The 10,000-nt window shown below is 46.3% G+C and overlaps 1 protein-coding gene across 1 annotated transcript in view; it reads left to right on the top strand.

Moving 5' to 3' along the window:
* LOC145418420 (uncharacterized) overlaps window positions 1–10,000 on the top strand; it is a 367,504-nt gene that overhangs the window by 121,163 nt on the left and 236,341 nt on the right. The window lies entirely within an intron of this gene.

Raw genomic sequence — 10,000 nt, 5'->3', positions numbered from 1 at the left:
TCAGTATTTCTAAGTACCCGGTAAGTATTTTTCTAAGTATTTCTAAGTAAGTATTTTTCTAAGTATTTCTAAGTAATTATTTTTCTCAGTATTTCTAAGTATCTAAGTATTTTTCTAAGTATTTTTTGAGACGGCCTGTTATTATGCGTTTTTTTAAAGTAAGGTGGTAGGTGGCGGCGCTCACCATCCACTCACTTGATGTAGTGCTGCTCTCAGGTGTCTGCCCTTTCCTTTCCTCCATCCTTCTTTCCTTCCATCCTCTTTTGTCTTTCTTTCCTTCATTCTTTCCTCTTCCTTCTGCCTGTGGGTGACTTTACACTCCCTCTTCTGTCTTTCTTTCCTTCATTCTTTCCTCTTCCTTCTGCCTGTGGGTGACTCTACACTGAGTGACAAGCCAAGTGGTTTCCTGTACACCAGGAAACCATTTACTACGCTGGGTGGTAACCATATAACCAAATTATGGCGCCTGTTGGTTTAGTGGATAATTAAGGCGCTCCAATCGGATTTAGCCGGTGAAGGTTTATATCCAAGGGGTGGTTGGGGTTTATTACTCATGTAATGCCACTCAGGGATGAGTGAGGCTGCTCACTCTCATCTTAAATGTCAGGACCAACTTGCCTAGCCCCGGGCTCCTTCGCTCCTCAGGGGGAAATACTGGATTGGATGATGGATGGATGGATTTTAAAATCTTTCTAAGTACGAGTATTTAAGTATTACTCTAAGTATTTCTAAGTATTTAAGTATTACTCTAAGTATTTCTAAGTATTTAAGTATTTTCTAGGTATCCAAGTATTTTTCCCTAATGTAAGTATTTTTCTAAGTATTTCTAAGTATAATCTCTAACCCTTATCCAGATTAACAGGTGGAGTGGGTGGGGGGTGGGGACAAAGGTGGGTGGGTGTGGGGTGGGTGTGGGGTTGGGTGGGGGGGTGGGGGTATGTCTAAATAATGTGGTCGGAATAAACGATAAAAAGGCACATGCTGGAGAGTTGGGTGGGTGGTGGGTGGGGAGGGGGTGGGCGCGGGCGGGGACGAGGGCGGGGGCGCGATGGGGGGCGGGGGGTGTGAATTTTGGTCGATGACAATCCTGATAATGACGAACTTCAAACAATTTTCCGTCGACCTCTTGTGTGTGTGTGTGTGTGTGTGTGTGTGTGTGTGTGTGTGTGTGTGTGTGTGTGTGTGTGTGTGTGTGTGTCTTTTTGCTTATCGGAATTATCGAAAATCTAGTTCAGTCCGCCCTTCAAAGATCCCCTCTACCGTTTTCTTTACTATTATTACTATTACTATTATCATTATTAGAAGTAGTAGTAGTATATTTGTTATTATTATTATTATTATTATTATTATTATTATTATTAGAAGTAGTAGTGGTATATTTCTTGTTATTATTATTATTATTATTATTATCATCAGCATCACTGTTACTATCCTCACCCTTCTTTCATCATTACATCTATTATCATCACAGTTCTCTCTCTCTCTCTCTCTCTCTCTCTCTCTCTCTCTCTCTCTCTCTCTCTCTCTCAAAACTTTCGAATCAATGACCTCACCATTTTTCACATCGGCTCCTGGTTCGGTTCAGCGCCCGTTCTAATCGATATTAATTCGTAATGGACCCTTTCAAGACGAGGCGAAGAGACGAGGCAGGAAAACACTTTGGTTTGGTCCTCCTCCCTAAAACTCGGAAGGAGGAGGGGTTGACATGGGTGGGGAGAGAGAGAGGGGGAGCGGAGAGGGTGGGGAGATGATGGTAGGGGGAAAGGAAAGGGAAGGAGAGGGGGGGAGTGAGTGGAGGGGGCAGGGAAGGGGGAAGGAAAGGAAGAGAGGGTGGGGAGATGATGGTAGGTGGAAAGGAAAGGGAAGGAGAGGGGGGGAGTGAGCGGAGGGGGCAGGGAAGGGGGAAGGAAAGGAAGAGAGGGTGGGGAGATGATGGTAGGTGGAAAGGAAAGGGAAGGAGAGGGGGAGAAGTGTGTGGCGGGGGAAGGAAAGGAAGAGGGGGATGAATATAGAAGGAGGGAGGGATGAAAGATATAAAGAGGGAAGGTAGAGGGGTGAAGGGAGAAAGATTAAGTGGGAGGGGAGGGGAGGGGAGGGGAGAGGGAGTGGGTGAAGGAAGAAAGGGGAGGGAAAGGTAGATAGGTGTGGAGGATTAGATGAAAGGGTCAGGGGGAGGGGAGGGGAGGGGAGGGGAGGGGAGGGGAGGGGAGGGGATGGGGAGGGGGAGGAGAGGGAAAGGTAAAGAGATGTGAAAGATTAGACGGAAGGGCTGGGGGAGGGGAGGGGAGGGAGGGGAGGGGAGGGGAGGGGAGTGGGGAGTGATTCTTTTAACCTCCAGCCGATAATGGAAATGTAAGTCAAAGAGACATGTCAGTTTCTCTAAGATTGATATTTTGAGAGAGAGAGAGAGAGAGAGAGAGAGAGAGAGAGAGAGAGAGAGAGAGAGAGGGGAAGAGAGAGAGAGAGAGAGAGAGAGAGAGAGAGAGAGAGAGAGAGAGAGAGAGAGAGAGAGAGAGAGAGAGAGAGGGGAAGAAAACACCTGCATGGTACCTGTCTTACGTGAGACAGAGAGAGAGAGAGAGAGAGAGAGAGAGGGGGGGGGAAGAAAACACCTGCATGGTACCTGTCTTACGTGAGACAGAGAGAGAGAGAGAGGGGAAGAAAACACCTGCATGGTACCTGTCTTACGTGAGACAGAGAGAGAGAGAGAGAGAGAGAGAAAAGAGAGAGAGAGAGAAGCCGCCATTAAAGAGATTACAAGATCAAATAAATATTTCTCTCTCTCTCTCTCTCTCTCTCTCTCTTACTCTGTCTATCTCTATCTCAAAATCTGACCTCGTATTAATGAGAGAGAGAGAGAGAGAGAGAGAGAGACGGGGGGGGGGGGCAATTTCTCAAGTGGCCCAACCCAAAAAATCCCAAACTTCCGCCTAAACCACTTAAGGTAAAGTCTTAAGGTACATTTTTTCGATCTAATTATTTTGTCAATTAAGGTCACGATAATTAACAGCCTAATTGCCCCCTGACCCCGCGAAATGCTAGTCACGAAGAAGTGCTGTGGGAGGGAGCCGTAGTATTGTCTTTTTCTGCCACTGAGCTACGTGAAATAAGCTGCAAAAGGACGAAAATCTGGGCCACGTTAAGGTGAAAGGAGTATAGTCACGAAGAAGTGCTATGGGAAGGATGTAGAGCCGTAGTATTGTCTTTTTCTGCCACTGAGCTACGTGAAATAAGCTGCAAAAGGACGAAAATCTGGGCCAAGTTAAGGTGAAAGGAATAGAGAGAGAGAGAGAGACTGATAGTTATGCAGGTAAGCAGGTAAGTAGTTAAGCAGATAGGAAGGTAGGTAGGTGGAGAGAGAGAGAGAGACTGATAGTTATGTAGGTAGGCAGGTAAGTAGTTAAGCAGATAGAAAGTTAGGTAGCTAGGTAGGTAGGTGGAGAGAGAGAGAGAGAGAGTATAGAGGTGAGGTCATTTCAGTAATTTATGTTTGTTTTCAGCACGTAAGACTGAAGTTAGGCAGGTGCAAAAACCCATTACCTTGATGACACACACGAAGACAGGTGTTGAACAGGTGAGCCAGGTGATTCTCTCTCTCTCTCTACCTACCTACCTACCTACTAGATTCTTTTTTCTCAATGACTTATCAATCTTAAAATGCTCTCAAAGGTCTAATATTTAAGGAACTTGGTATATTAAATTTAGATACCTCGTTTGTTCAGGCACTTAGCTTTGTGTATATAATTCTTAGAGGGTCATATGTGCCTGGAGAACGATTTCCATGTAATAGTTCACAACTTAGTGTTACGTGGTGACGACTATCATCCACTCACTTGATGTACTGCTGCCTACTTCTTCCTGAGCCTTTATCATTCTTTTTCTGTGCCTGCCCTCCTCTCTTCCTATTTCTCCCATCTTTCCTGTCATTTCTTATTGCTTTTCTTTCCTTTACATGTGGTGGCGACCATCATCCACTCACTTGATGTACTGCTGCCTACTTCTTCCTGAGCCTTTATCATTCTTTTTCTGTGTCTGTCCTCTCTTCCTATTTCTCCCATCTTTCCTGTCACTTCTTAATGCTTTTCTTTCCTTTACAGGTGGCTTTACATTGAGTGACAAGCCAAATGGTTTCCTGTAAACCAAGAACCATTTACAACGCTGGGTGGTAACCATATAACCAAACCATACGTGCTCCCTACGTGTCAGCAAGTGGGCTGGCGGAGGGTTAGTGCCCCTCCCCGTAAAACAACTAACTCAAAGACAAACGGCCACCCCTTATGGGATTATGGCGTCTGGCGATAGATAGATAGATTATTACGCACTTGATAATTAGAAGGGTGTACACTGTAATATTATTCAGTATACCCTGTTAAATTGTAAACCCATGCGTCTCCTAGAAATAATATTGTATACTTTCTCCTATAAGGCTGGCAACACTGAACTCTGCTTGGCTAGGTGTGTCTGCCAGGTATTTAGATTGATGTATTATTGTATTTTACGTAACAATATTTACCTGGCAATCTCTCTCTCTCTCTCTCTCTCTCTCTATTTCACACACACACACACACACACACACACACACACACACACACACACAAATTAAAGTCGCGTTAGAAATGTGTTATGCAGGTGATTCATTCTCTCTCTCTCTCTCTCTCTCTCTCTCTCACACACACACACACACACACACACACACACACACACACACACACACACACACACCTATGGATCAGCCGAAGCAGGGTACGGACAGGGAGGAAACACTCAAGAAACAAGAAACTATCATACATCTTAGTAATATCTTGGGCCACTCACTCATCCACACCCCAATCCAGCCCAAGGAGTACCAGCGGTCTCTCCAAATCTCTCTCCTTGCCTGTAGAGATAATTATATGGTTTCTTGGTTCGATCTATGGGACTCTCTCTCTCTCTCTCTCTCTCTCTCTCTCTCTCTCTCTCTCTCTCTCTCACACACACACACTGTCTGTCTTTGTGTCTCTCTGTCTGTCTGTCTGTCTGTCTGTCTCTCTCTCTCTCTCTCACACATATAGCCATATTATAAGAACTAATTCATCTGACAATATTGGGGAGGGAGAAAGGGAGGGAGAGGGAGGGGAGGGAAAATTGGGAGGCGATGAAGAAGAGGCAGGAAGAGGGAGAGGAGTGAGAGAGGGAGAAGGGAGGAGGGGAGGGAGAAGAGGGAGGGAAGAGAGAGAGAAGGGAGGAGGTGATGACAGAGGGAGGGAGGGGAGTGAGACAGAAGGGAGGGGGGGGGAAGAGAAGGGAAGAGGAGAGAGAGGGAGGAAGAGGAAGGGGAGTGAGAGAAGGGAGGAGGGGATGTGTGTGAGAGAGAGAGAGAGAGAGAGAGAGAGAGGGGGGTAACATTTAATCTGATTGGGTTGGGTGCACGTAATTACACCAGATGTCGTTAACAGCCCATGTAACACGAAACCGCACCCTTGCCCACCGTCCATACTGAATACACCCTAACACCTTTTATTGTGCGATTTATTTTGCTGGTTACACATGACTGGCCTCTTCTGCGTTACATAAATCCTTCCAGTATCACCTTACTCTTTTTCCTAAGCGATTTATTTTGCTTGTTACAACTGTCATATTCTAACCTAACACCTTTTCCTGAGCGATTTATTTTGCTGGTTACACATTAATGACCTATTCTGTGTTATATAAAGCTTTCCTATACCACACCCTTGCCCACCGTCCATATTGAATACACCACGTACCTAACACCTTTCCCTAGGCGATTTACTTTGGATTTTACACCTAGAGAGAGAGAGAGAGAGAGAGAGTGGAGAAAGAAGTGACAGGAAATATGCTGATAAAGAGAGAGAAAAAGAGTATGTGAAGAAGAAGAGTGATAGGAAATGCTGAGAGAGAGAGAGAGAGAAAAAGAGTGTGGGGGAAGAAGAGTGATAGGAAATGTTGAGAGAGAGAGAAAAAAAGAGTATGTGGACGAAGAAGAGTGATAGGAAATGCTGAAAGTGAGAGAGAGAGAGAGAGAGAGAGAGAGAGAGAGAGAGAGAGAGAGAGAGAGAGAGAGAGAGAGAGAGAGAGAGAGAAAGTATGTGAAGGAAGAAGAGTGATAGGAAATGTTGAGAGAGAGAGAGAGAGAGAGAGAGAGAGAGAGAGAGAGTATGTGCAGGAGAAAGAGTGACAGGAAATACCCAAGAAAAAGAAAGAGTATGTGGAAGTAGAAGAGTGACAGGAAATGCTGAAGAGGAGAGAAAGAGTATCTGGAAGAAGAAGAGTGACAGGAAATACCCAAGAAAAAGAGAGGAAAAGAGTATGTGGACGTAGAGTGACAGGAGACTCAAGAAAAAAGAGTATGAAGAAGAATGACAGGAAATAGGTCGAAAAAGAGAGAAAAAGAGTATGTGGAAGAAGAAGAGTGACAGGAAAAATACTTAAAAAAATAAAAAGTATATGGAAAAAAAGAGGTGTTTGAAACTTTCCTAACGCCATCAAAAAAATCCTACGTTGACGGACGGGAAGGGAACTAGTTTGCATGGCGGAGGAGCAAATTTTGGAGTGGTTAGAAAAGGTATAAGAGACGGAAAAGTGGCACGAAATACTCAATAATACTCAAGAAAAAGAGAGAGGAGAATATCTGAGGGAAAAAGGGGGATTTGAAAGCTTCCTATCCCATGAGAAAGGTATTATGTTGAGGGGAAGGCGAACTACTTTGCATCGCGGCGGAGGAAAATGCGGTTACGCGGCGGGAGAATGGCGGGAAGGGAGGAGGGATGGAGGCTCGCGTGACACCAATCAGGAACCGCCTCAGCCTGGCCCTCCCTGACCATCGGCCATCAAAAGCAGCCTTCCAACTGACACAAAGGCTACGAATGATGGGTTTAATTCCACATAGATCTTTCAATCCCTCTCCATCCCCCCAAAAATTGCTTTCAACATTCATTCAACACAACACACATTCAATATTCATTCAACATTGGTTACACATCTTCCTCTCCCTCTCAGTCTCTCTCAAATAGCTTACAAGGTTCATTATACCCGCCTCGTCTTTCCGATCGCACCGTAACACCTCTTCCATAGCGATTTATTATACAAAACCGAATAACATTAAAAAAAAATCACTAAGGAAAAGGTATGAACCAGCCATATCCAAAAATAAATCGCTAAGGAAGAGGTGTTAGAGTGCTTCCTTACCCCAACGAGAAGGGAGGCCTTTGTCTCGCGTGTGTCTCGTCCCCACCACCCCCCTGTAGCTCTCAACGTTCATTACATATCTCTCTCTCTCTCTGATCCTCTTAACAACACGCACGGATCCATTCCCACTCCATTCTTCCTCCAACCTGGCCAACAGAGGAGAGAAGGAGGGGGCAGAGGGTGGGGGAGAGTCGGAGGGTGTGGAGGGTAGGGGGAGAGCCGTTTGATGTGGTGGCCAGTCAATCCGGTTAGTCCCTCTTTCGTACCATGATGCCTCCTGCCTGTGAGAGCGTCGCGTGCTTAGTTATCACCTTCTCTTAGCAAGGCGAGGCGATATAGTTTTTGCCGGTGTGTGTGTGTGTTGATCTAAATTAGCCAAGTAGTGAAAATGGAGAGAGTAGATTAACACTCTCTCTCTCTCTCTCTCTCTCTCTCTCTCTCTCTCTCTCTCTCTCACACACACACACACACACACACACACACACCAGCCCATCCCGCTCACTCCTCTCCATCTACAACTGAATATCATAAGACTACCAACCTCTCTCTCTCTCAAATGACCTGACCCGACCTCAAATGTAACTAATTAGACCTAAATAAACAGCTCCCCTCCCTTCCCCCCTCCCCTCCCACTCCTTTTCCCCTCTCCTCCCCACCCCAAAGCTCTCTGCTCCCTCCCCCTCCCTCCCTTTCATCCTCCCTCCCTCCCCTCTCTTCCTTTCACCCTCCCTTACCCCCTCCCTCCCCTCCTTTCACCCTCCCTCCCCTTTCTCTCCCCTCCCCATCTCCCCACTCAGTGTCCAGGGAAAGAACACTCCATTATATCCCCCCTCCCTCTCTCTCTCTCCCTCCCTCCCTCTCTCTGTCTCACACACACACACACACAAACACACCTCTTAATCTTCCCTCCTCTCTCTCTCTCTCTTTATTTTCTCACTGTGGTCAGATCTTTAGCCAAATTAGCTTTACCCCCCCCCCAGAAAACCTCGTTATGGTCGGATAGGCCTGTTATCTCTCTCTCTCTCTCTCACACGAACACAGACACACACACCTCTTACTCAATATTCCCTCCCCCCCTTTCTCTCTCTCTCTCTCACACGAACACAGACACACACACCTCTTACTCAATATTCCCTTCCCCCCCTTTCTCTCTCTCTCTCTCTCTCTCACACACACACACACACACACACACACAAACAGACACACACACCTCTTACTCAATCTTCCCTCCCTTCCCCCCTTCTCTCTCTCTCTCTCTCTCCCCGACACATTACCTATAATGCACTGGCCACTCCCGCACCTCTAAAGCTCGCTCACTCTCTCACTCTCTCTCTCTATCTATCTATCCATGTATCTATCTATCAATTTCCCTCCCTACATACATACCTACCTACCTACAGTATCTCTCTCTCTGTCTTTCAGGGCTACTGTTTGGCGAGACACAGCTGGCAAAGGCGAGTGTTTTATCCGTTCTGCGAGGAAATTTTACATGTAGGTTGCTTTTTGGCGAAGAGAAAATAGATCCACTTCCAAACCCCATTAAACTACAAAAGAGGTAAATCTCACTTAAATGAACAAGAAGCACGTTGTGATGGATTAGTAACACCTTCCTTGTGGCCACTGTGAAGGTTTAAAAATAGACAACGTGTGCATAAATGATTAAATCTATTAATTGCTGGTAACATATTTCGGCTCGCAGTCTGGCTACTAGAAATTTATCTGGCTCGTAACTCTGAAACTTTAGCAGCCAAAGGGTTCGCAACCATTGGCAGTTAGCAAGAGCCCTGTCTTTCTCTCTCTAAATAGCTAATAGTATTCCTAGCTATACTCCCTCCCCTCCCCTCCCCCTCCCTCCCTCCCCTAATGGTCAGTGTCTCTAAATGGATTCGAAACGAGGCGCCATTACACCCTAACAAGGCCGTTACCTCTCTCTCTCTCTCTCTCTCTCTCTCTCTCTCTCTGCTAACTCACTCTTCTGCTAACAGTGTCTTCCTTTATACCTCCCCTCCCCTCCCCTTCCCTCTTCCTTCCCCTCCCCTCCCTATTACATCCCCTCACTTTCCCCTCCCTCCCTCCCCCTCCCCTCTCAGCGTTCTCTTAGTGTTCCTCCCCCCTCCCCTCCCCTCCCCTCCCCCAAACCTCTCAGCTCATCCTATCATCTCCTTTTAGCTACTCCCCTCCCCCTTCCCTCTTTCCTCCCCTTCCCCTCTTTTAAGGCTACCAACAATTCTCTCTCTCTCTCTCTCTCTCTCTCTCTCTCTCTCTCAAAAATAACACGTAACTATAGAATAATGAACTCTCTCTCTCTCTCTCTCTCTCTCTCTCTCTCTCAAAAATAACACATAACTATAGAAAAATGAAGTCTCTCTCTCTCTCTCTCTCTCTCTCTCTCTCTCTCTCTCTCTCTCTCTCTCTCTCAAAAATAACACATAACTATAGAAAAATGAAGTCTCTCTCTCTAACACTCTCTCTCTCTCTCTCTCTCTCTCTCTCTCTCTCTCTCTCCTTAGCCAACACCTTTCCACAAAAATTTCACCTTAACATTGTTCTTCGCCTCCCGTGCTAGAAGGGCGTAAGCGACAGGGATATCTTAAGGGCGAAAATAGCTTCGTAAGCGGTGGGACTTTCAACCTTAGGGGGCTTGTGGGATAGGGCCTTGTTGCTCTAAGTGTGGTGGAGGGTTGTAAGGGATTGGGGAAGAGTGGATTAGTGTGGTGTGGTGTGGTGGGATAGGGTGGTGTGGTGTGGTGTGGTGTGGTGTGGTGTGGTGTGGTGGGGTGGGGTGGGGTGGTGGTGGAGATGGAGTGGGGGCTGT

Source organism: Coenobita brevimanus, chromosome 114 (assembly GCF_032717465.1).
Source record: "Coenobita brevimanus isolate Jiangsu-jjx chromosome 114, ASM3271746v2, whole genome shotgun sequence".
Taxonomy (NCBI): domain Eukaryota; kingdom Metazoa; phylum Arthropoda; class Malacostraca; order Decapoda; family Coenobitidae; genus Coenobita; species Coenobita brevimanus.
The sequence above is the reverse complement of the archived record's forward strand: the minus strand, read 5'-3'. Positions and strand labels throughout refer to the sequence as shown.